The 26,148-nt window shown below is 53.9% G+C and overlaps 1 protein-coding gene across 4 annotated transcripts in view; it reads left to right on the top strand.

Annotated features, from left to right (window-relative positions):
* The window catches only part of SHANK2 (SH3 and multiple ankyrin repeat domains 2), a 554,755-nt gene that overhangs the window by 31,867 nt on the left and 496,740 nt on the right, over positions 1 to 26,148 (top strand). For 2 of the 4 annotated variants that reach the window (XM_069565270.1, XM_069565265.1), the window contains exon 2: positions 2,827 to 2,927. The exons of 1 other annotated variant lie outside the window; for it this stretch is intronic. The gene's annotated coding sequence lies outside the window, so the exon portion shown is untranslated. Of the gene's footprint in view, positions 1 to 2,826; positions 2,928 to 26,148 lie in introns of those variants that run through there. One more of the 4 variants, XM_069565268.1, reaches the window with a different exon arrangement.

Genomic DNA, 26,148 nt, shown 5'->3' with positions numbered 1-26,148 from the left:
TTCTGTCCACTGAGTTTTCCAGCAATAATACTGGAATGGGTTGCCATTTCCTACTCCAGCTATTGTATAGAATTGATACTAATTCTCTGAACATTTCATGGAATTCTCTGGTGAAACTATCTGGGTGTGGAGATTTCCTCTTTCTTGCAAAAACGTGCGTTTTATAATGAGGAACTCAATCTTCTTAATAGCTGTAGGGCTTCTCAGATTACCTGTTTCATACAGAATGAGATGTAACTGTTTGCATTTCTTGAGGAATCGGTTTCTTTCACTTATATTGTCTAATTTAAGTGTGTGGAGCTGTTGATTCTCTCCGTGCCTGCAGGGCCTATAATAATATCCTCTGTTACATTCCTGGAATTGGTAATTTGAGCCTTTTCTGTCTGTTTTGGTTAGTTTTGTCAATTTTATTGACTTTTACAAACAGCCAGCTCATTATTTCATTGATTTTTCTCTTTTTTTTTTTTTTTTGGTTTTGTTTTTATTTATCATCACTCTTTTGATTATTTCCTTCCTTCCTTCAAACCTTTGCTTTGGATTTATTTTCCTCACCTTTTACTAGCTTCCTGAGATGGGAACTTAGACTTTGATTTTCAATTATTCTTCCCAACCCCCGTGTTTTCTTTTTAAAAGATTTTACTGGAGCATTGTTGATATTTAGTCGCTCAGTCATGTCTGACTCTTAGTGACCCCGTGGACTGTAGCCCTCCAGCCTCCTCTGTCCATGGGATTCTCCAGGCAAGAATACTGGAGTGGGTTGCCATGCCCTCCTCTAGGGGAGCTTCCCGACTCCAGGATCAAACCTCTGTCTCCTGCACCGGCAGGCAGATTCTCTGCCACTGAGTCGGCAGGGAAGCCCTTCTGTTGGAGGACAGTTGGTTTCAAACGTCGTGTTAGCTTCTGTTGGAGAGCAGTACGACTTTCTGACGGTGTGAAAGTGACGTACTCGGTAGAGACTCTACTTTGAATCTTGAATTTTGATCTTTCTGGGCCTGTGACATGTGGAACCATCCTCTGTCGTGGGCGGGAGCGGAGAGCCTCGGCTCTGGGCAGCCACGTGGTCGCGGGAGTGAGCGGCCAACACACAACCACTCTGCACCTGGACGACCATTCTGGTTTTCACTTCCAGGACAGTTTTCAGTAAATGTAGTGAGATAGTCAGCAAGTCATAAAGTAGGCTTTGTGTTAGACCATTTGGTCCAACCACAGGCTAGTGAACGTGTTCTGAGTGTGTCGAAAGGAGGTGAGACTGCGCTGTGATGTCCAGTTGGGTGTATTACGTGCATTTTCGAGTTACGATATTTTCTACTTGTGATGGGTTTACCCAGATGTCACCCCATCATGTGTCGAGGAAGATCTGTATTTCCTTGTTGCAATTTTCTGTTCTTTTTTTCAGCGAGGTTTTCTGTTTTACGTGTTTCCAGGGGTGTTTTAACATGTGGAGGCATTTTTGTTTTTGCCGCTTCAGACTCAATTTCAGCGCTAACATCTCTGTCCCCTGAGTGTTGCCAGCCACTGGTTGTCTCTCAACCATCTGAGATCTTCCTGGTTTGGGGGATGATGAATGATTTTCAGTGGAAATGTGCGCAGTTGTGTGTTCTGTCGTGCGCCGTGGGTCTCACTGAGCCTGCTGGTTTAGCCTGTTTGTTCAGACATCACAGGGAAGGCGTGCGGCCTCATTACTGCCTGCAGACGTCCAAGGTCCTCGGTTGTCCCCCGCTGACACCCCAGTGGGGAGGCCCCTTGTTGTTGCTGGTGGGGGAGGGGACCTGCTCCCACGTGGCCTCCTCGGATACGAGGGGGGTGTGGCCTCATGTGCTGCCGATGGGGAGGGTCCTCTTCTGACCTCGTCCACTGAGATGAGGGGTTGGGGGTGCTGTGTGCGTGCAGAAATCTAGGCTCCATGTGGTGTCTGCGTTGATACGGTGGAACTGGAGGAGGATGCTGCCTGCTCGGTGGGGAAGAAAGTTCCAGCTCCACGGCTTGGTCTATCTGCCCCCTCCCTCCCCGTGGAGCTTTGAGTGCCTATGACGGCTCCCCCCTTACCCTCTGCTCCTGGGACTCAGGGTGGGGGCCGCAATTAATCTGTGACATCTGGGTGGAGTAGCAGAGTGATTGTCTGCACGATTTTTTCCTGTTTTGCTACCATTTTCCTGGTTTTTTTCTGGAGAGAGTGGTCGTTCTTTGCAGCTTTTTTTTCCCCGCTTCTACTGATGTTTCAGCTGAAGCTCCAGTCATTTAGCCACCTGATGTGAAGAGCTGACTCTCTGGAAAAGGCCCTGATGCTGGGAAAGACTGAGGGTAGGAGGAGAGGGGGGCAATAGAGGATGAGATGGTTGGATGGCATCACTGACTCAATAGACATGAGTTTGAGCATGCTCCAGGAGGTAGTGGAGGACAGGGGAGCCTGGCGTGCTGCAGTCCATGGGGTCGCAAAGAGTCGGACACAACTGAACGACTGAAGGACAGCAGCTGGTGTTTCTGGCTCTCTGGCTTCTTAGGTCCCAATCTGGAATATTAGGCAAAAACCCAGCTCAGAGAACTGACCGCTGTGCCGGTCCCTGGGCCCCTGCCTTCTCTCCACCCCTCTGCGTCTTCGGTTTGTTTCTTGTTTTCGCTGCACGTCTTGGGAGGAGTGTGGGAAAGTGCGTCTGTGCCCTCTTTCAGGAAGCAGAGACGCAGCTGCTGGTTTCCAGCTCGCAGGCATCCGAGCGCTTGTAGCTCTGACCTTTGCCTGCTCGTGGAGCCTCGATCTGGCGCTTGTAGTTCTGACCCCTGCTTCCTCGTGGAGCCTCGGTCTGACCGCGCCCTGGTTGTCTCTCGCAGCTCTGGACATGTCTCCTGTCTCCTTGCCCTGACCCTTTGGAGTACAGTTGGTTCTGGTTCCGAGAAGCCTTCCTGCGGGGCCCAGTCTGCCAGCGCCTCTGGTGAGTTAGAACATCTTCAGTGCCGTGGTGTGGACCGCCTCCCCACTTTGGCACCCTGGCCAGAGGACGGCGGTTCCTCGTGGCCAGGGCCCCAGTGCCTGTGTCAGAGTTGGTGGGGGGTTGTCCTGGGTGCTGGAAGAACATGCCTGCCGTTGCTGCCCAGTTAGCGTGACCCTGGGGGGACTCACTGGGACTGCGGCTGAGACCCCAGTCTGGCTCTTCGTCTCTGCTCAGAGATGTCCTAGCTGGGAGGGTAGATGGTGGAGGAGGAATGACAGGCGCCCTGCCGCCACTGTTTCCTGGACCAGGAGATGTCTGCTTCTGTCCAGCGTGGGGACCACAGAGGGAAGCCCACAGCCTGAGGTCCGGCAGAGCTGAGACATGCTCTGAGCTTGCAGTCTGACACCTGCTGCTGATTGCATGCTGACCATCTCCCGTGGGCTCCTCTGGTGCCGTTTATCTGTAATATGTGCTTAGAATCGGCGTTTTCAGAGTGTGGCCTCGATGCTGGGCTTCACCACGGCTGACCTCGTGAGGCAGGGGCACTGGCCGCCATCCTCGGGTAAGGGGCTGGGCCCCCAGCGGTGAGACCTGCTGCTCCCCGCCGGGCTGGTCCCGAGAGGCTCCGCCTGGCCCTGGCTCTGCACACCCTGAGCTCTCTCTGGTGTCACACCCGGCTGCCCAGCCTGGGGACCAGAAAGGCAGGTCTGTGAGGTCCGCTCCCGCTCGGACATATTTTTCAGACTTTTGAAAAAGTGTATCGCCTATCCAAGGAGACGTTTTAGACCCTTGTTCCAAATTGTCCACCCCAACGAGATTTTAATACATGGACGTGCTGTGTATCTGTTTATGTTATGCTTGTATATCGCTGCTTTCTGCTTAAGAACACAGACCCGTTGCACCGTCCCAGATCCCGATGAGAAGGAGAAGAACGTCCTAGACTTGCAAGCACCCCAGGCAGGAGCGGAATGTCAGGACCACTGCCCCACCCTTGGTCACCTTGGGCTTGTGGGGGTTGGGTGCTGTGGGGGTGGGTGCTGCTACCCCTGGCTTCCCAGGCCTCCAGTCCTGCCTGAGACGCAGTTCAGCCCCTCTCGCTGTCCTTGTCCAAGCCTCCCCGAGAGGCCATGGTCCCCCGTGTGCCCCGAGTTGCTTCTCTGGCCCCTGCTCCCGCCCTCCCCCAGGTGCATGTGAGCGCTGTCCTGGCAGGCGGGCAGTGATGGGGGTCATAGAGGCCCAGCCCCGCTCTTCTGGCCGAGGGGGCAGAGCCTGCAGTCCCCTCGTCCTCTGTCTGTCCAAGAAGCTGGATGCAGTTCCCTCGTGGGGAAGCCCCCGGGGCCGATTCCCCACGGCTGCTCCCTCGCGTGGCTCCATGGAGAGCTGACGGGTGGGTGCGCACCGTGGGCGACTCGAGCAGAGGCTGTGGCCACACTTTCTTCTAGCGGCAGAGCAGGCTCGAAGGAGGAGTGCAGGTTGGCGGGAAGGTCCTTGTCCCCACCCTTGGGCTCCGGACCTGGGCCTTGCTTACCTTCATTATGACGGCAGCCGGGGGCAGGGCACCGAGCCCCCCGGCACCATGTTTCTGCTTTTGTGGGGGGCCGTCTGCCCCAGGCCAGGTGGGGGGCTTGTTGGCTCACGACCAGGTCGAACCTCCCTGGGCCTGGGTTTGTACCAAGGCCCGCTCACCTCCTCCTGCCTCCTTTCTGAGAAAAGGCCCCTTGACCTCTCGACCCATGTTTGCCTGTCCCGCCCCGGGGTCGGGAACCCTGCGTCAGGGCTGGGCCTCCAGCCGCTTCTTCGGGAACTCCTCTCCGCGGGCCCCAAATGCTGGGGGCCCGTGGTCTCAGAATCCATCTCTGTGGCCGTGGTCACTGATGTGCTGGGGAAGAGAAGGGGAACGGCTGGACCGGGCGGCCCTTTAGGCCGGGAGTGGACGCGCTGTCAGCTTGCTCTGCCGGCCAGGGTGCCTTTCGCCCACAGTGTTGGTCATCTCCAGGCCAGAGGGCCTTGGTGGGCCGGGTGTTCACGGAGAGATGAGTCTCAGGGGAGCCTCCCAAGGCCTCTCAGCTGGAGAAAGATGGTGGTCCTGTGCTGTGGATGGAGGGGGGTTAGTTTCCGCCTCTCGGGCATCAGTCTTTGTGAGCTCAGGAAGTGCTGCGTCCTGAGTGGGTGGGGGGAACGGAGGCAGAATTCTCCATCAGGCATGGATTTTTCTGTGCACTTCATCTCCTTCTCAGCTGTTTTTCCTGCATCCTCAGGTGTTCTGAGAAGGGACCCTGCCCTTCAGCGACCTCCGGATGTCCTAGAGGCCGCCGTTCATCGTGGATGCCCCTGCGTGGGCGCCCCACGGCCCCCGTCCTGGCCACCACGTCCCCTTGCAGTGGAGATGGTCATCACGTAGCAGAGCGGTGTGGATTCTGGGTTTCAGGCCTTTGGAAGCGATCCATGGAAAAACATGGAAAATGACCCTCGGGTGGTGATTTAGGGAGCAGCCAGGATGTTACGTACCGGGCGGCAGAGGGTTTCGCTTTAGGGTAATGGAATTAATGCACAGGTAATTAACGTGACGCCATCCGACCATCTCATCCTCTGCTGTGTGTCCCCTTCTGTACCTGCCCTCAGTCTCTCCCAGCATCAGGGTCTTTTCGAGTCAGTGAATTCTCACCCGTGAGTCACGGTGCTAGCCTGAACGAATTCAGAGATTGCATTTTCATGAAGCTGTTGCTCAGTCGCTAACTTGTGTCTGACTGTTTGTGACCCCACGGACACCAGGCTTCTCTGTCCTTCACCATGAACCCTAAGGGTCCTGGGATGTACAGGTTACCCAGGATTATCTCATTGGACCTGTAATGCCATCACAAGAGGCCTTACAACAGGCAGGTCTGAGCAGAGGAGACCCGTAAAGGCAGGGGCTGGGGGACGCAGCTGTGAGCTGGGACACCTGGAGCCCCTGGAGGCCGAAAGAGACAGGAAGGCCCCTCCCCGAGAGCCCTCGGAGGGAGCCAGCTCTGCGACGCCTGGATTTCCGTCCCGTGAACCTGATTACAGACTTTCAGCCTCCAGGATTGGGAGAGGATATGTTTGTGTCGCTCTGAGCAGCCCCGCCTGGGGCCCTTTGTCACAGCAGACCCTGGACGGTCATACACCGCGTGAATCCTGATTTCACTGCGGTCGGGGGACAGGGTCACATTTCAGTGAAGAGGAAGGGAAGTGGGGCCTCGTGTGTGGCTGGGGCTCAGGATTTGAACAGGCTTACCTTGATGGCTAGCTGGTCACCACGGGAAGACGTGATGCCCTTTCCCCAGGTCGCCGTGGCCCAGCTGAGATCTTAGGGAGTGGGCTTGGCACTGGCGTGGGCAGCACTTCCAGCACCCTGTCACTGTCTGCAGGACGCAGCCCCAGGCAAACCGCTGGGAGAGGCGTTCGGTTCAGTTGAGTTGAGTTCAGTTCCTCTGTCGTCCCCTTTTTCCATCTTCAGTCTTTCCCAGAGCCAGGGTCTTTTCCAGTGAGTCGGCTCTTCGCATCAGGTGGCGAAAGTATTGGAGTTTCAGCTTCAGCATCAGTCCTTCCAGTGAATATTCAGGACTACTTTCCTTTAAGAAGGCCCTGAGCACCCCCGCTCTCGGCCAGACTGAGCCGGAGGTCCACACGCTGAGCGCACACTGCTGAGCCTCGCAGAAATGCCCCGAGTGTTTCACACATTCAGAGTGTCCCCCACGAACATCCGCTTTCAGAGCTTCCACCCGCTTCCGAGGCCTGGAGGTCCAGTGGGCACCCCAAGCCCTGCCCACACGCCTCCTGCCTTTGGTCTTTCTGGGCGGGTACATTCTGCTCCGGCCACCCCAGGACCTTCACATCTTACCAGGACAGAGGGAGCAAGGAGGCCTGAGGGGTCAGGGAGCCTGCCAGGCCATGCCCACCCCTCATGGCGGCACGTGGCTCCACACTGTCCGTGGGCGTGTTTCCCGTGCCCAGTGGCTCCACCCCAGATGCGTGGTTCTCACGTTTGCTCTCTGCGCCTCCCCTCCTGGTTCCCGACCCCTTGACTGTCCGGAGACCCCACCTCCCAGGAGGGTTCCCCGTCTGCACCCTTGCACGCTCTCTGAGACCGCGGCCCCCAGCCCCCAGGGGCTGCACAGGACACAGCTGCACCCTCGGGCGTCCCGGGGCCAGTGTGGGGGAGAGCCCAGCGCGCTTGGGTTTCCTTCTGCTCCTCTGCCCCCCGCCTCCTCCAACCACGATAGACCTGGTCGCCCACTGAGAAGGTGGGGAGGGAAACATCCCTCCGAGTCGGGAGGGGGACCCGCAGAGCTGATGCCTGAATGACCTCGGGCTTCGCAGAGCCCCGGGGTTGGAGTGTGATGCTGAGAAGGCTGCAGGGGTCCAGGTGGACCGGAGTCTCCGTGGGAGCTGCTGGTCTCCTCTGAGGACTGAGATGGAGGCCATGAGGTCCCGCGAAAGCGGTGCTGGCCGTTGTGCTTGTCATGTAGATCCTCCCAGACCGCTCAGTCAAGGGCCGCCTCGTCATCTCGGCAGGTGGAGCCCTTCCCCCCGGCCGCGTGTGTGTGCCGGCCGCGTCTACCACAGCTCCTGCACACAGCACCTGGGCCAGCTCACCAATGCTCCCTGCAGGGGTGAGGACGATTGAGGATGAGGAAGAACTGGGTTTGTTGACCCAAATGGGTCATCTCAGTCCTAGGGAAAGGGCTGTGTTATTTTGCTTTTGACTTGGAACCTGAGCCAAGGAATGAGAACTCTTGGACGTCTTGTTGAAATCACAGGTTCTAAGGCCTCATCCGGTTCAATAGGAATCTGCCTTGTTAGTTTACTAACCAAGTGATTCTGCTGCAGGCCCCACTGAGAACTCTGCTTTAATGTTGGGTTGTGCTGTGCTTAGTTGCTCCATTGTGTCTGACTCTTCGGGACTCCATGGACTGTTAACATTGGGTTAAAGACCATTACAACTCTGCCAAAACCATCAGGCTATGACCAGCTCCTGGGATGAATAGCGTGGCTTTGCAGTCACATATGTGTTTTATCTCTGAGCCTCCTGGGAGCCAGGGGGAAAAGGGAAAGCTGGGCTAGCCGAGCGCTTTTCTCTAGTATGAGTTCACCTGGAGAACAGGTTTTCTTAATTAGTGCTCTGGTCTAGGAGGAATGTTCCCAAGTGGTGTCTTCAGTTGGCGTTTGACCAGAAACGCCCCAATAGTTGTCATATACTGTTTGACCTCAGTGAAAGCTGAGGACATAACAAAACCTTTTCTTAATTATTATTTTGGCTGTGATGGGGCTTCATTGCAGTGTGTGGCCTTGCAGCATGCAGGAAGCTTAGTTCCCTGACCAGGGATCAAACCCATGTCCCCTGCATTGCACGGCACATTCTCAATCGCTGCACCATCAGAGAAATCCCATAACAAAAACCTTTTTGAGATGGACACTATGCTGAGAGGTTCAAGTGTATTACAGTCTCGTATTTTGAGGTGATTCAGGCGTAGAATTCATGGAAACATGGGCAGTGCTAGCTTTGCCCAAGGACAAGGCTTTTCGCAAAAGAGAGTCAAAGAAAAGAGATAAAAGAGAGTTGAATGGTTCTATAGCATGTGATTCCATTTTATATGAAATGCCCCCCAAAAGGCAAATTTCTAGAGATAGAAAGTCCTGAGTGGTTGCCAGGCGTGGTGGGGCTGGGGGTTTGGGAGGTGATGGCTGAGAATTATAGTGTTCTTGAGACTGTGTAACTGTTTTGATATGGACAGAGGTGATGGTCTACTCAACTCCATGATCTCAGGAGACCTGCTGAATTGTACCTTCCTGAGAAAACTATATGCATGTCAACAAGCACCAAAATCGGACATGGAATAGTGGACTGGTTCCAAACTGGGAAAGGAGAATGTCAAGGCTGCATATCGTCACCCTGCTTATTTAACTTCTATGCAGAGTACATCATGAGAAGTGCCAGGCTGGATGAAGCACAAGCTGGGATCAAGATTGCTGGGAAAAATATCAATAACCTCGGACATGAAGATGACCCCACCCTTATGGCAGAAAGTGACAAAGAACTAAAGAGCCTCTTGATGAAGGTGAAAGAGGAGAGTGAAAAAGCTGTTTTAAAAGTCAACATTCAAGAAATGAAGGTCATGGCATCTGGTCCCATCACTTCATGGCAAATAGATGGGGAAACAATGGAAACAGTGAGAGACTTTATTTTCTTGGGCTCCCAAATCACTGCAGATGGTGACTGCAGCCATGAAATTAAAAGACACTTGCTCCTTGGAAGAAAAGCTATGACAAACCTAGACAGCCTATTACTTTGCGGACAGAGGTCTGTCCAGTCAAAGCTGTGGTTTTTTCCAGTAGTCACGTGTGGGTGTGAGAGTTGGACCGTGAAGAAGGCTGAGTGCTGAAGAATTGATGCTTTTGAACTGTGGTGCTGGAGAAGGCTCTTGAGAGTCCTTTGGACTGCAAGGAGATCCAGCCAGTCCATCCTAAAGGAAATCAGTCCTGAATGTTCATTAGAGGCACTGATGCTGATGCTGAAGCTCCAGTACTTTGGCCACCTGATGTGAAGAGCTGACTCATTGGAAAAGACCCTGATGCTGGGAAAGATTGAAGGCGGGAGGAGAAGGGGACGACAGAGGATGAGATAGCTGGATGGCATTGCTGATTCAATGGACATGAGTTTGAACAAACTCAGGGAGACAGTGAAGAACAGGGAGGCCTGGCATGCTGCAGTCCATGGTGTCGTAAAGAGTCGGACACGACTGAGCAACTGAACAGCCAGTGAGTTGTGTGGCCTGTGGGTTAGATCTTCCCCAAGAGTTTCCAAAAAGAACTGGTGACATGTGCGAGTGTCACGCCGAGTCCAGGACTGTGGGCCGGAGAGCTGGACTGTGGGCCGGAGAGCTGGAAAGAGGCGCTTTGTCCCGACGGAGCCCCGCTCAGCTTCCTTGGGGCAGGGAGGCCTCCGCGGCTGCAGTCTCCTGGGAGGCCTCTAAACCCTGGCCCCCGAGCAGCGGGCCAGCCCTCAGGTCAGCGGGGCTCCCGCCCTGGCCCCAGGTTGTGTGTCCTGTGTCTGAGGATCCCAGGCACTGATTGCACGTTCTCACGCCTTGCTGTCTCTGTTCCCTGAGGTAGTTTTACCTCCAGGCCCGAGGCTGCTGAGCGAGATCTTTGGCGCTCGGCTTGCCTGCATCGAGGTGTTGGAGGGTGTTTTCTCTGAGCGGAGCAGGCTGTGTGTCCTGGGTTCTCCCAGCAGAAGCTGGGTCTCTCCCGTCCTCTGAGCCTGTGCCAAGCAAGTGGAAGTAACCCTATGGAATGAGTTAGTATCTGGTCTCAGGGTGGGGCTGGATTTACTGAGGTTCATAGAGACAGCTTCCTGGTAAGCAAGAGGTTAGTGAGTATAAGTAAAGTGATACTCACGTGACTGTAAGTGCATATGTGTCTCACTCCAGTACTCTTGCCTGGAAAATCCCATGGACAGAGGACCCTGGTGAGCCACAGTCCATGGGGTCGCAGAAGAGTCAGATATGACTTAGCAGCTGAACAACAGAGCACCAATAACAATCTGTTTCAGAAGAAAAAAGTCATGTTGCCAAGTCAGGAATTTTCTAGGTTTGGTGACTCTGGGGTTTAACCACAGATTCACAAGGAGATGGTTTTTGTGAAACAGCTCCAAGGAGCTGTGTTGGGGGAATCCGATTGAGAGCCTGGTGTCTGGAGCTCCCTGCTGTTCTACAGAGCCGGGATGCACCCAGCAGAGGGTCTCACACAAGCCCTAGCTGGGTGGGGGCTGATGCCAGCCTGTGGTCCAGTTCTCCTGGAAGGGTCAGCTGCCGTGTGACTCCTTGACTTCACCTTTCCGTGGAAGGAACAAGGGAGAAGTCAGAGAGAATGTAGCTCACCAGAACAAACACATCAACCTTCTGCCGAAAGAGGTTTTTCCTATCTCGGACGGTTGGAAATAAAACTCAAGGTGTTTGCATGGATGCAAATTGTCCCCTTTTCTTTCTTTTTTGTTTTTTACTGTTGACATTTTTATTCTATTACAGATTGTTGCCTGTTTGCCTAGGTAGCAAGCCAGCCGGTCTCTGTAATTTTGCTGTGGTCCCGTAGCCATGGATGGAAAAATAGGGCAATTTACCTGTCTGTCAGAAACACAGCCGGGGATGGAAGGAAGGGCTGCTGTTCCACGTTCTCTAAATATTTACGCTCCTATTCCTCTTTTGTATTTATTCCTTCCACCCGAATGGCAGGTACACAGGCGCCTTCCAGCGCTCATTCTCCCTGGATGTTTTTAGAGAGAGCGGTTCCACCAATCAGAGCTGTTTCATAGTCACGAAATGGATTCAAAGTAATATTTAATCCAGCGACTAGGACGTTGGAATGTAGTTCAGGCCCATTGGGTATTTTTTTTTGCACATCCTTTTATTTTTTTGGAATGTAATTGGTTTACAGTGTTGTACAGTGGAGTGAATCAGCCATGTGTGTGTATGGATCCCTTCCTTCTTTGGCCTCCCTCCCACCCCTCCTTCTCGCCCATCTAGGTCACCACAGGGCACCGGACTGAGCTCCGTGTTCTTTACTACACGGCAGCTTCCCGCTAGCTGTCTGTTTTACGCCTGGTAGAGGAGAAGGCAGTGGCACCCCACTCCAGCACTCTTGCCTGGAAAAATCCCATGGACGGAGGAGCCTGGTAGGCTGTAGTCCATGGGGTTGCGAAGAGTCGGACACGACTGAGTGACTTCACTTTCACTTTTCACTTTCATGCATTGGAGAAGGAAATGGCAACCCACTCCAGTGTTCTTGCCTGGAGAATCCCAGGGACAGGGGAGCCTGGTGGGCTGCCGTCTGTGGGGTCGTGCAGAGTCAGACACGACTGAAGCGACTTAGCAGCAGCAGCGCATATATGTCAGCCCTAATCTCCCACCTCATCCCACATCCCGTGCTGAGCCCACAAGTTCATTCTCTACGTCTGTGTCTCTATTCCTGCCCTGGAACTAGGTTCATCTGCACGATTTTTCTGGATTCCACGAACATGCGTTAATGTATGACATTTGTTTTTCTCTTTCTGACTAATTTCACTCCGTATGATAGAGTCTAGGTCTATCCATGTCTCTACAAATGACCCAAATTTCATTCCTTTTTTAGCGCCGAGTAATACTCCACTGTATATATGTACCACACCTTTATCCACCCATCTGCTGATGGACGTCTAGGTCATTTCCACGTCTTGGCTATTGTGAAGAGGGCTGCTGTGAACACAGGCGTGCATGTATCTTTTTGAATGAAAGTTTTCTCCGGATATACGCCCAGGAGTGAGGTTGCTGGATCATAACGTCATTTCTGTTTCTAGAGGAAGCTCAGTTGCTGGGTCATGCGGCCACTTTGGGTTTTGAGGACTCTCTGCACTGTTCTCCGTGCTGGCTGCCTCTCTTTGCATCCTCACCAGCAGTGGAGAGGGCGCCCTTTCCGAGGAGGTGTGGTCTCTGTGGTGTCTGTATCCTGCACCCCTTGCCCAGGACGGGCTCTGTAGCTCCGTGGCAGTGTCCAGGGAGCGAACTAGTTCGTGTGATGGGAAGCACGCCCCTGGGCTTGCTTCTGTGTCTCTGATCAGGCCGCGGCTGAGGGGTCCAGGTGAAGCCTGGGTGGGGCTTGCCCTAAAATGCCGCGGTGGCTGGCGGGGGACAGACGCCCCGTGTGTGTCTGTGATGCACATGTGTGTCTGGAGTCGCGGGCAGCACCGTGTCCTCATCTTCACGTGGGGAGCCCGTCACCTGAGAACTTGTCCATGGGAACCGGGTCCCTGCCCGCACAGGCTCACCTTACCTGGGAGTTGGCAGTTGTTCTGGGCAGTGCAGACGGGAAGCGAGTCGGATCCCGTTACCTGCCTTGGGGGTGGGGGGAGGCGTTGTTCCTGCGGCCGCCTCGAGCCAGGAAACGTGCCCGCAAGCCGGGGCGCTTGCCCTGGTCCTCCGGTTACTCTGGGAGCAGGCTTCTCCAGATTTCCTCTCTGTGGTGTTTGATTCTTTCTTTAGATTTACCTGTTTTGCTTTTATGCAGGTGACCTACCTGCTGGTACAGGTATCAGGTTCCCCGCCTCATCCATGCAGCCCTGCTCCTGAGAGCTATAGTCACTTACAGAACCGGCTGTTCAGGGGCCCTCAGACCACCCTCAAGTTCAGTGATTCTCCAGAAGGACTCGCAGGACTCAGCCAAGCCGATGTAGTCACACTTCGTTACAGAGAGATGGCACAGGTGAAATCAGCTGATGTAAAGGCTCGTGGGCCAGGGTCCAGGGGGACCAGGCGCCAGCTCCCAGCTATCCTGTCCCAGAGGACTCTTGCAAACGACACTTGATTCTTCCAGAAGCCCTGTGCGACAGCACACATGAGCTGCTGCCAATCAGCATTCCTCCCCGGGGAGCATTAGGGAGTCCTGGGGTTTTCCTGGGGGTCGGTCACAGAGGCATGGTGGACCACCTGCAGGCTGAGCTTAGTCTCCAGCCCCTCCATCAAGCCCGGGGCCCTCCCCATAAACCATGTCGTTCGTATAAATGACCTGTGTGGCTCATGGCCTCATATAAACGCAGTCACTCTTCTCAGGAGGACATTTCAAGGGCTCAGAGGTGCCCTCCCAGGAGTCCCGTCAAGGGTCTGGACGATCGTGACCAGCTGTGTTCACCCGTCACCGCACAGCAGTATTTCGGAGAGTGGACTCTGGGTCCAGCATCACATCTTGGTTCTGCCATCTCTTGGCTCTCTGGTTTAGGTACTTGTCCTCTCTCTTTATGCCTCTGTCTCCTGATTGGTAAGATGGGGGCGATATTGGATAAGCAGAGGGTTAAAGACTGAATGGCCACTGATGAAAGAGAGTGGCTGTTGCAACTGGGGAAAATGTGATTGCCCACGGAGGAGGGCAGGCTGCAGGTCCTCAAGGAGTTAGGCAGACCCAGCGGTTCCACTCGCGGGCACATACCCAAGAGGCGGGAACACAGGGTCAGACGTGTCTGCCCAGGAGACATGGACACGTGTGACTCTTCACAGAAACACTGATGGCCACCCACAGACGAATGGATAAACACACGTGGTCCATCTGTACAAGGGAATATCATTCATCCACGGAAAGGCGTGAAGCCCTGACGCTCGCTGCACCACGGATGGACCTCAGGAACGTTACACCGAGAGAGAGAAGCCAGACGCGAGAGGCCTCACCTGTGTGACTGCAGTTACGTGAAGTGCCCTGAATGAGACAGTGCGGTTCCCGGTGGGGAGGGGCAGGGTTGACCGGGGTGGGATTTGGAGGAGGAAGGAATGGGGAGTGAATGTGATGGGCTTGGGGGTCTCCATTTGGCTGATAGAAATGGCTTGGAATTAGACACTGGTGATGCTCATACGAAACACCGGAAAACCACTGAGCTGTCCTCTTTAAATGGTGAATTTTATTTCCGTATAAAAATTGCTAAAACGAACCCCAGATGCCACCACACACCTAGGAGAATGGCCCAACCTGGAGTGATAGTGTCAGATACAGGGAGGGCGTGGGGCAGCAGGAACTCACTGCTGCGGCTGCCGCAGAAGACAATTCAGCGGCTTCTTACAGAACCAAACACAGCCTTAGCGTGTGTCCAGCGATCACGCTCCTGAGCACTAACCCAGAGGTGAGAACTCAGTCCACACGAAAACCTGAACACAGGTTTCATTTATAATTGCCAGGAATTGGAAGCCCTGAGGTGCCCTTCAGATGAAATATTATCCAGCAGTAGGAAGAAATGAACTCTCGCACACGGGAAGACATGGAGGAACCTTAAATGCTACGCGGTGTGAAAGAAGCCAGTCTGGAAAGGCTACCCAGTATGTGTGTGTGCATGTGCGTGTGCGTGTGCGTGTGCGTGTGCGTGTGTGTGTGTGTGTGTGTGTGTGTGTGCTCAGTCTTGTCTGGATCTGTGGCCCCATGGACTGCAGCCTGCTAGGCTTCTGCGGGTTGCCGTTTCCTCCTCCAGGGGATCTTTCCAACCCAGAGATCAAACCTGAGCCTTGCGTCTCCTGCGTGGGCCGGCTGATTCTTTACCACTGTGCCGCCAGGGAAGCCCGCAGTATACAGCTCCGACTATAAAATTCTGGAAAAAGCAAGACTGTGGAGACAGTGAAAGCATCATTGGCTGCCAGGGGTGGGAGTGTGGTGTGGAGAGGGGTGAGTAGAGAGAGCATGGAGGGCTTTTCAGGGCAGGAAATCCTCTCCGTGATGCTGCAGTGGTGGATACATTAAACATCTGTCCGAACTCACGGAAGATGCAAGACCAAGAGTGAGCCCTGGTTTAAACCGTGGACTCTGGGTGATGACGACGTGCCTCTCTGGGTTCATCAGTAACCAGTGGGCCGCTCTGGTGGGGACGTCGACGGTGGGGGATCTGTACCTCGGGGTGGGGGAGGCACACGGGAAGTCTCCATCCCTTCTTCTCAAGTTTGTTGTGAACCTGAAACTGCTAAAAAACAAAAAAAAGGGACGAATGAGAAAATAAAAGTGCATGCCTTGAGGAAGAATAATCTGTTTTGCAGTGAGATGCCGTTCTCTCTGTGGGGAGGGGGAGAGGCCTCCCCACTGCCACCCCCAGACTTTTGCTGTTTCCTTGCATCTTTGGTGCCTGCAACACCGTTCCCATTAACACGGTTACGGGGAGCCCTCGCCCGAGGTCTGCTTATCCTGGACGGGGTCGCCAGCTGTCTCTTCCAGCCGCAGGGCGTTGGAGTTCCGCCCGGCAAGGCGTGACATCCTGGCTGCGTCGCCGGGAGCCGACCCGCTTTGGAGGCATCCTTGGAGGGCTGGCATTGGGGACCCTCGCTGGCAGCCACGCTGTGCCCCCTTCCCCCTGAGGCTGCGCTGCCTGCAGGCTGTTGCCCAGAGACCATGCAGAGGAGCTGGGTCACCTGTTGCTGCCTGGGGCCCCCTCCTTCCATGGAGCACCTCTTAACAGGGCAGGACCGCCAGGGGGAAAGGATGGCGTGAACTGCCATCCCCGTGGCTGGGAGTGTCCACAGGCCGGCTGCTGCCTGTCCTGCTCCAGTCTGTTCAGTCCAGGCACCAGGCTTCCACCCGCAGATGCGGGCTGCTTTGACTCAGGGACAGTAATTTGTTGCCAAGGCTCTTGTATCCGGATAAGAGCTCGTTTTCATCAACTATTTCCATTTATTTGAGTCTGACTTCCAGGCTGGCCTTTGTGCTTTAGCCAGAAACAGAACTTGAAATTTATAAAGCGACTCTGCAGGGATCGCCTGATGAAGAACTCAGATGATTGTCTGAACTCAGGAAAACAAGAACTACAGCTTCGTGTGACAGGTGATGGGCGGAATATTCAGAGAGGTCGAGGGGCTTTCTCAAAGTCACACAGCACGTGGCAGTACCAAGGCTGGTTCCCGATCTTGACGCACAGGGAGCGTGGTCCCCACGTCGGCTGCGGTGGGGTGGGCAGGTGCCCGAGGCAGAACAGTGGGGTGGAGTTCGGGGAAGTGGTCCGTAATCGCCAGTGCTGGTGTGATGGCCCGGCCGGATGAGCCTGCTCCGGGGCCTGTGGGTGTGGAACCCAGGCCGCAGCTGCGCGCCCCAGGGCTGCCTTTCCCCAAGCGGAATTTCACACTTCACCCGGCACTTTATGGCAAAAGTGTCGTCACCTCAGGCGGTGCACCCTGAGGGGCCAGGGTGCTGGCTCCAGGCAGCTGAGGGTCATATCAAAGGAGCGATTTCAGTGAGCCCAGACTCTTGCATCTTCCGGTGCAGGGAAATCTGCTAAATTGATTAACTTGAGCTGATCGTCTTATGTTCCAACTGCTTGATTTTGTTGCCACAACCCCTGTGTAACCTGGCTCTCTGTTAGCTTTTCAGAGTAGTCCCTCAGTGATCTAAGAGGCTGTTTTTCTGGACTTAAGTCCTCAGAAAGTCCACCAAATAAATTATAATTTTCAACTTTGAGGTTGTGCATTTTCAGGGGACAGCTGGCTTTCCTTGTTGGCAAGCAGTCTGCCCCTAAAAATTTCCTACTTTTTCCCCAGCAAAGGTTTCCCATGAAGCGAAGAGAACCTTCAGTTATTTGTGATTTTAGAATCAATATTGAGTTTATTCAATGTACATTCCCTAAGACTTAGCTTTCCTAAAGCTTGTGAATTTGATTTATGGCTCTTCTCTATGAATCGAGGTGATTTTACAATCCCTTAAGAAGAATGAGACTTTGGTACTTCCCCGTGGTCCATTGTTAAGATTCGCCTTCAGTGCAGAGGGCGCAGCTTCGATCCCTGGTTGGGAGCTCAGATTTCATGTGCTGTGGGGTGCAGCCAAAAAATTAAAAAAATGGGCCTTTGATAACAGTGGGATCTCACTTACAAACTCAAATGCCCATGAATTTTAACAAAAATTCTGTTTCAGGGATGAAAATCATTCTTTTATTACTTTGATTAGTAAAGTGTAACCTAATTATACTGAAAATTGGGAAACTCACATTCTCTGAAACATTCTAGACATTTTTTAACTTTCTTTTAAATTATACTTTGGGTGCAAAGTCTTATGACTACACTTGCCATTCCGTTGCCAGTTTTGACTGGGATGACGAGTGTAAACAGGTCCAGGGTATAAAAGTGAAACCTTATTTCACTTTAAGATGATTTAAGATGTTATCAAAATACCCAGACGGATTTAAAATGTTAAGAAAAACCCAAAAAAACCTTTTGGCCAACCCAGCGTGATACTGGTTATGTGCTTTTGGTATCTTTTTACTTGTCCTTTTTACTCCTTTTGGCTCTCTTAAGCCTCTGATTCGGAGAAGGCGATGGCAACCCACTCCGGTACTCTTGCCTGGAAACTCCCATGGATGGAGGAGCCTGGTGGGCTGCAGTCCATGGGGTTGCTAGGAGTCAGGCACGACTGAGCGACTTCACTTTCACTTTTCACTTTCATGCATTGGAGAAGGAGATGGCAACCCGCTCCAGTGTCCTTGCCTGGAGAATCCCAGGGACAGGGGAGCCTGGCTGGCTGGCGTCTCTGGGGTCGCACAGAGTCGGACACGACTGAGGTGACTTAGCAGCAAGCCTCTGATTGCTTCCAACCTGGCTCTGAAGACACCTGATGGCCGTTTCTTCGGGTCCTTTGCACCTGCGTGTAACTTACAGCTTTGCCGGGCCTGGGTTCCGCACTCTTCTGTGTCTCTCTGGCCAGGCCTCTCCTTGATATCAGCCCCCTCCCACCCTCATCTGCCCTTTGGGTCCAGCAGTTAGGTTGTGTTTACTGGCTTGATTCTGGTTTTCCTTTTTGAATAAAATTTGAAGTTAAAAAAGAGGTTATTCAAAGACGACCAGGGAGTGAGCAGCTTTGGGGCCTGAGATCCTGACAGCAAAGGTGGTTTGTGGGTAGCTGAAGGTGGAGGGTGGGGGCTGCAGGGTCCCCGAGTGAACTCCCAGCCCTGACTGCCCAGCGCCGGGCTGGAGTCAGGGCCCACGCCAACTCCCTCGGTGCCTGCTTCTTAGGGCGCTTGATGCCCAGGCACCTGCAGACAGGCCTCAGATGCAGCCTCGGGGGCCACTTGGGGAAGCTTTGCCTGTGAACTGTCTGGACACCCACCCTGCCCATTCCCCCCACCCTGAGTTGCTGGAGATCTGTTTCGTGTTATAAGGCTTTGGAGTTCTCTCTCTGCGGTGACATCCCTGCAACACAGAAATGGTGGTGCCGTTTGACCTGGCCTCTCCAGGGACACTGCTGTCATAGCCTGGGCTATGTCACCCAGATCCACACATTACACATTAGTGTCCTAACCCCCGTGTCCAGAAAGTGTTTAGTTGCCAACTCATGTCCGACTCTATTTGACCCACGGACTGTAGCCCGCCAGGCTCCTCTGTCCATGGGATTCTCCAGGCAAGAATACTGGAGTGGGTTGCCTTTCTCTTCTCCACGGGATCTTCCTGACCCAGGGATCGAACCCAGGTCTCCCTGTTTGTAGAGGGATTCTTTCCATCTGAGCCACCAGGGAAGCAACCCCCTCTCCAAATCCAGAATGTGATTGTATTTGGAGCTGGGCTGTCAAGAGGCGATTCAGGTAAACCAGGATCACTCAGGTGGGCCCTCATCCAGCGTGACTCTTGTCCTCATAATCAGGGGAGTTTGGAGACGGACGTGCCCACAGGGACAAGCCAGGTGAGCGTGAAGACGGCCGTCCACAGGTGGAGGGGAGGGACCTCGGCTCCTTCCCTGGCAGGTCCCGCATGGAACCTGACGCAGCGGTCTTGGACGTGCAGCCCCGAAGCCAAGAGGCAGGAGATGTCCGATGTCACCCCATCTGCGGTCCTTTGTCTCAGCAGCCCCAGCAAACTCCTGCAGGTGCCAAGGGGTCAGGAAAGGGACGGGGACCTCCAGGCAGAGAGCTCACTGCACAGAACATCCAGGGGGATGCTGGCGCCCAGCTGGACCGGGACTCTGGTCCTGATGGCCAGGTGGTGCCCTTTGACCTGAGCCGGTATTCCCCGGCTCAGTTCTCCCATGTGATGGCGATCCTGGTCCTTCTGCGGTGTGGGGTCAGGAGGAGTCTTGCTTCAGGTCTGACTCTGGGGGATGGACTCTCTCTGTGGACAGTAGGTAAATTCAGGGAATGGGCATCTCTTTCTGGAAAAAAACAACAACGACAACAACAACAACAAAAAACAGTCCTTGGACTTGGGATTGCTGCAGGGCTGTGTGAAGCAGCGTTGGGATCTGTGCGCTGGAACGCCAGGGGGAATCTGCTCCCCTCCCGTGAGAGTCACCGTCATGTCTGATCCCAGCGGCTTGCGCGACTTGGACGTTAAGTGTGTCTGGCTTTGGTACAGCCTCTGCTCTGGTGTTATCTCTCAGCATCACCTAATGAGGCCGCCTTGAGAGGGATTTTATTTCTCTTTTCCTAATACTTTCCAAACAACCAGGCTCCGTCCTCTAGGCTTTTTAAGGCAGTAAGGAAGAGTGAGGGCTTCCCAGGTGGCACTAGCGTTAAAGAACTTGCCTGCCAGTGCAGGAGATGTAAAGAGACGGGGGTTCGATCCTTGGGTCGGAAAGATGCCTCTCAGGAGGAAGTGGAAACCCGCTCCAGTATTCTTGCAGGAGAATCCTGTGGACAGAGGAGCCTGGCGGGCTGCAGTCGATGGGGTCACCAAGAGTCAGACACGACTGAAGTGACTTAGCACGCGTGCAAAGAAGAGTGAACTACATGGCTTTTGTTTGAAGTGGGTGTTTGCCTTTGGCGGAGCCTCTTCCCCCACTGGAGGTGTAATATTTTGGAGGAGGTGCTCTGCTGTTTCCTCGGGCGCCCTGCACACGACTTAATTAGGCAGGCTTGATTGCCTTCTCTGGGTCTCGCTTTTTCTGTCACCTTTATGAGCCGATAGCCTCCTGATGGCTCGATAAAAACTCCAAGAAAAAGAAAGCCTTAATGAGTATAGATTTCCTTGCAATTTGCATTTGTAAGTGAACATTCTTGGTAATGACTGAAGGCGGAAAGTGTAAAAGTGGATTGATTAAGTAATTTTCCTGATCAGGGCGAGGCTCTTCCATTTAAGCTGGTGCAGCCAGTCCCATTAACCCTTGCCTTGAGTTTCCCTTTATTTATGACATCTTTGTGAAGGTTCGGGTTCCAGGGGGCAGCTTGGGAGGTCACAGCATTGTTTTGTTCCATTCAGGGGCACTGGGTTCCAGCCAGTGACTGGAGTGAGAGTTCCTGTAGGTGGTTCTCGGTACTTTTGCCTTAAGCATCTTTGCTCTACTTTCTTCTTACAAGTGATGGGCCGTAGGGCAACTGTGCTGTAAAAGATAAAAGAGAGACGTTAAAAAGGACATAATGAAACAGGAGAAATGAATAATAAAAAAAGGCTTTATTGTGACATACAAGACATTGGAAGAAGGGCTGACTCACTGGAAAAGGCCCTGATGCTGGGAAGGACTGAGGGCAGGAGGAAAAGGGGACGCCAGACAACGAGATGCGTGGATGGCATCACCGACTCGATGGACATGAGTCTGAGCAAACTCCAGGAGATAGTGGAGGACAGGGAGGCCTGGCGTGCTGCAGTCCGTGGGGTCGCAAAGAGTTGGATAGGACTGAGCGACTGAACGGCAACAAGGTGTGTGTAGGTTCATGGCAGCGCTGCACGAGTGATGTTATCATATGGGTTGTACCTGAACTCTTGTCTTCCAGGCCATTGTCTCTACAGTTTTTTTGCTTGCCGATTTGTCTCCTCATTTGGCATCGCACTGTTCCTTTTCTCTAAACGTCTTCCTTTGTTAGGAGAGGTGCATGTCACTAGGCTGTGTCTAACTCTGTGACCCCATGGGGCCTCTGAAGAGATGGTCCAGGTGATGTGAGGTCACATGGGTGGTCATATATAATAGGACTGGTGTCCTTACAAGAAGAGGAGGTCAGGATACAGACACACACAGAGGGACGACCCTGTGAGGGGAGGAGACAGCCATCTGCACGCCCAGGAGAGAGGCCCCAGGACAACCAGCCCCGCCCACACCTGGGTCTGGGATTTCAGCCTCCAGGACCAGGAGGAAATGGTCCGGTATTTGAGCCGCCCAGGCTGTGGGCTTTGTTACAGCCGGAGCGGTCTCACACGAAAATGGAGCCGACTGGGAAGATATACACAGCTTCACTTCACCTGCAATTAAATCGCAATTACTCAGTGAGTACTAGCAGTGCTGAGCACGTTTGCATACATTTTTAAAAAAATTCTTGCCTTCTCCAGTACCATCGGGTCTGGCCCCCCACCTTACAGTTGAAGATGGTATGGCAGGTTCTCTCCGGCCACCTGGCCGAGGCTGGGGAGGTCAGCTCTGTCCAGCTTGAAGGCCGGAGCTGTCTCCCTGTCCCTGGGCATCTCCTGTCCCGTGTTCTGACAAGTACTACAGGCATGTCTGGCTGCCTGGACATCCACGGTCGGGGAGGGGCGATGCCTTGAGGGGCTGTCTCAGCCCCGCCGCCAGGGAGGGTGGTGGCCACACTTGCTCTAGAACCGTCGACCACCCGCGGGTTCCACTGTCTCAGCGGCGGACGGCGGCCACGCATCATGCATGCATCATCCGTTCCCTGGAGAGGTGGCTCAGACCTCCCTTGTCCCCGCTGACATCCTGGCCCCTGGGGCTCCCTCACTGAGTCCTGACCCCCACCCCCAGGGCCTGGTTGTTGATTAAAGGCGGGGGGCACACAGCCTTCCGGAGTGTGACCGCGGGCGCCTGCCTGTGGTGTTGACGAGGCTTTTCTCTAATGTGCGGAAGGGGCCATCGGCTGGCTGGGACCAGAGCGTGGACCGGAGAAACAGCAGCGGTGGGTGGTGCTGACTCAGCTTTGCTGGCCTCATCCCTTCGCCGCGTGCGCCTGTGGGCCCCACCCGGACCACATCTGCTGTCCCGGGGCTTATGGCCGACCCCTTGCAGCATCTTGGCAGACGAGGTCTGTGCTGGGCGGGGACAGAGAGCTGCCCTGCTGGACAGGCCTGGCCCTTCCCTGCCCTGCTCCAGGCTCTGCTTCCCGCTTTCTTGTCTGTATGACCAGGCAGCCAGCCCCTCCCCCGGGCTCTGGGCGTTGAAGTCTGTTCAGTGGAGGAACCCCAGGCCTTATCCTGCTTCGTGTGTCTCCCCAGAGAAGCAGAGGCCCAGCAGTCAAGGATTCGGAAGGGAGATCTGGGTCAGTGTCCGCGCCTCAGTTGTGCAGCGCTGGACACATACCTCGCCCTCCCTGGCGCCAGAGGGCTCAGGTGTTAAGACGGGTGCTACCACGTCTGTGTGCGCTGTCACTTCCATGCACACTCACAGCCCACCCATGATGCCAGGCACTGGGTGAACACTGCTGAATGGGGGGTGAGATTCGTCAGTGGCAGTGGGGGGTGGACGGTGCCTGGGAAGCCCTAGGAACCATTGGGGCATCTGGCAGGAGACGGAACGCAAAGGTCAGGAGGAGGCTCGGGAGCAGGAGCCAGAACGAGGTGGTGGGGAGGGCGGATGGCTGACGGCTGCCTCTGCCACCCAGCCCGAGCGTCTTGTGCTCAGGACTGGAGACCTCGTCCACCTCTGCTTGTCCATGGTGACTGGCCCTGGTCTTAGCAGGCATGCCCCATGGTTGGCAGCTTCCGAGGGCTCAGTGCCCCATGGTTGGCAGCTTCCGGGGGCTCAGCCTTCATCCAGGTGGGAGCCGTGTTCCGAGGACCCCCGCCTGCCTTGACCCACCACTTGATGGAGTAAGGTGGTGACCCCCCTCCTGCTAGAGAAAAGCTCAGGGTCCCCAGGAGACCGGATGGACCCGAGCTCTGTCTGGTGACATCTATCCACAGTCTCGAGAGTGGGCAAGGCTCTGATGGGGGTACAGACGACACCCTGGGCACCAGCACTGTGCCTCCCGGCCCCGAGCCCGGCCCCTCCAGACTCCTGAGCGCCGTGCTCTCCGCGGCTCTACCTGGTTGCCAAGGCAGTTCATGCGGCCACGGTGATCTCTCTCTGTCGGTTATTCACGTGCCTGTACCTTCTCGTGCATCAGCAGTAACAAGTGTGTTTTCCTGTTGCCTTGCAAAGACGCCTCCCTCCCTGGAGGACCCATGTGGGCCCTGGTTGGAAACCCTCAGCCTGCAGGGGTCGGGGCGGGGACATGTCTCGGGGGAGTGGGTGGAGAGCCGTGGGGGCTTTTCTGGGCCTTCATGATGGTTCAGGACGGGGAGGGAGTCTGGGGGCCCGGCATGGGGAGGGGTGCTCTGCTCCTGTTCTGAAGATGCTTTGATGCAGCTCCTACCCCGCTGCTGATGGTCCCTGCGGCAGCTTATGGAGGTGACGTGATGTCTGTCGAAGCCTTGGCGTGTTCTCTGAACACACATGAGTTAAAGGCCGTGCCCAGCACTGCTCAGCAGTTAGCAGACTTGACCCTCCTCCCTTGGAGCAAATTCCAGTCTAGCCAAGAAGTAGACCTAGAATGTTCTCAGGTCATCCACCGCTGCTGGAGAAACAACCCTGAAACTTCGGAACTTAAACAGCAGCCTTTTTTCTTGCTCGTGACTCTCTGGGCTGGGCTTTTGGACACGGATGAGCTGGTGGTACTCTCGCCCCCTCCAGAATGTGGTCCCTGTGTCGCGCGTGGCTCTCCGGGGCTCGGGTCGGTGGACTTCTCACGTGGGAGCTGGCTTCCCGGAGGTGGGTTGTTCCAACCAGTAAAGACAGGAGCCACAGCTCTCAAGCTCTCTGCCGAGGAGCAGGGTGAGGTCATTAGGCTGGGCCCGGGCCCCAGGGCCTGGTGTCCTTCTGAAGGACATCTGGGCCCAGACGCCGGGGGGCTGTGAGGCGGCGGGAGGATGAGCCCCGCACCCCGTTATGTGCACTTCTGCTCCGGAGCTTGCTTTAGTCTGGCTGTGCAGCGCTTGCACTGCTCTCGGTTGTGTTGTTAGCTGTTAGCCCTTCTCTCTCGTTTTCCACCTCTTTGCCTTTTTGTTCTCCCTCCTGGAGATTCCCTCAGTTTTATCCCCGTGGTCTTCTGTGATCCTACTTTAAGAAATTTTTTTTAATTATTTGTTTTTAATTGAAGGATAATCGCTGTACAATATTGTGTTGGTTTCTGCCACACGTTATGAATCAGCCATAGGCTTACACATGTCCCCTCCCTGTTGAGCCTCCCTTCCACCCCCACCCCATCCCTGCCCTCTAGGTTGTCACAGAGCCCCGATGTGAGCTCCCTGAGTCATACAGCAAATTCCCACTGGCTGTTTGTTTTGCATATGGTGATGTGTCTGCTTCCAGGCTGTTCTCTCCGTCCGTCCCACCCTCTCCTTCCCCCGCCTCCCCGTGTCCACAGTCTTTTCTCTCTGCCTGTGTCTCTGCTGCTGCCCTGCAGATAGGGTCATCAGGACCACCTTAGTAGTGAAGTGGCTCGGTCGTGTCTGACTCTTTGCAACCCTGTGGACTGTAGCCCACCAGGCTCCTGCATCCGTGGGATTCTCCAGGCAAGAATACTGGCTTGGGTTGCCATTGCCTTTTCCAGGGGATCTTCCCGACCCAGGGATTGAACCCAGTACCATCTTAATAGAGTCCATATATATGCATAATATATGATATTATTTTTCTCTTTCTGACTTCTTTCACTCTGTAGAGTAGACTCTAGGTTCATGCACCTTGTTAGCACTGACTCAAATGCATCCCTTTCTATGGCTGAGAAATGCCCGTTGCGTGTCTGTGCCACGGCTGCTGTGCCCATTCACCTGTCGATGGACGTCTGTGCTGCCCTCCGTGTCCTGGCCACCTGTAGCAGGTGCTGCAATGAGCACTGGGATACGTGTGTCTCTGTCAGTTATGTTGTTCTCAGAGTGTATGCCCAGTAGTGGGATTGTTGGGTCATGTGGTCCTTTATTCCTAGTTTTTTAAGGGATCTCCACATTTTCTCCCATAGTGGCTGTATCAGTTTACATTCTCACCAGCGGTGCAAGAGGGTTCCCTTTTCTCTACACCCTCTCCGGCATTTATTGTTTGTAGATTTTTTGAAGATGGCCATTCTGATGAAGGGTGTGAAGTGATATCTCAATGTAGTTTTGATTTTCATTTCTCTAGTAATGAGTGATGTTGAGAATCTTTTCCTGTGTTTATTAGCCATCTGTATGTCTTCTTTGGAGGCATGTCTGTTTAGGTATTCTTCCCACTCTTTGATTGGGTTGTTCGTTTTTCTGATATTGAGCTGCTTATATATTTTGGAGATTAATCCTTTGCCAGTTGTTTCATTTGTTATTAATTTCTCCCATTCCGAGGGTTGTCCTTTCACCTTATTTAGTTTCCTTTGCTGTGCAAAAGTTTTTCAGTGTGATTAGATACCGTTTGTTTATTTTTGCTTTTATTGCCATTATTCTAGGAGGTGGGTCATAGGCAATCTTTCTGGTACTTATGTCAGAGGGTGTTTTGCCTATGTTTTCCTCTAAGAGTTTTATAGTTTCTGGTCTTACATTTAGGTCTTTAATCCATTTGAGTTTATCTTCGTGTATAGTATTAAGAAGTGTTCTAATTTCATCCTTTTACATGTAACTGTGCAGTTTTCCCAGCACCACTTATTGGACAGACCATCTTTTCTCCACTGTATATTCTTGCCTCCTTTGTCAAAGATAACGCGCCCGTAGATGTGTGGGTTTATCTCTGGGCTTTCTGTCTTGTTCCGTTGGTCTCTATTTCTGGTTTTGTGGTGGTGCCACACTTTATTGAGGACTGT

Source organism: Ovis canadensis, chromosome 21, assembly GCF_042477335.2.
Source record: "Ovis canadensis isolate MfBH-ARS-UI-01 breed Bighorn chromosome 21, ARS-UI_OviCan_v2, whole genome shotgun sequence".
Taxonomy (NCBI): Eukaryota; Metazoa; Chordata; class Mammalia; order Artiodactyla; family Bovidae; genus Ovis; species Ovis canadensis.
This window is presented reverse-complemented; position numbering and strand designations above follow the sequence as displayed.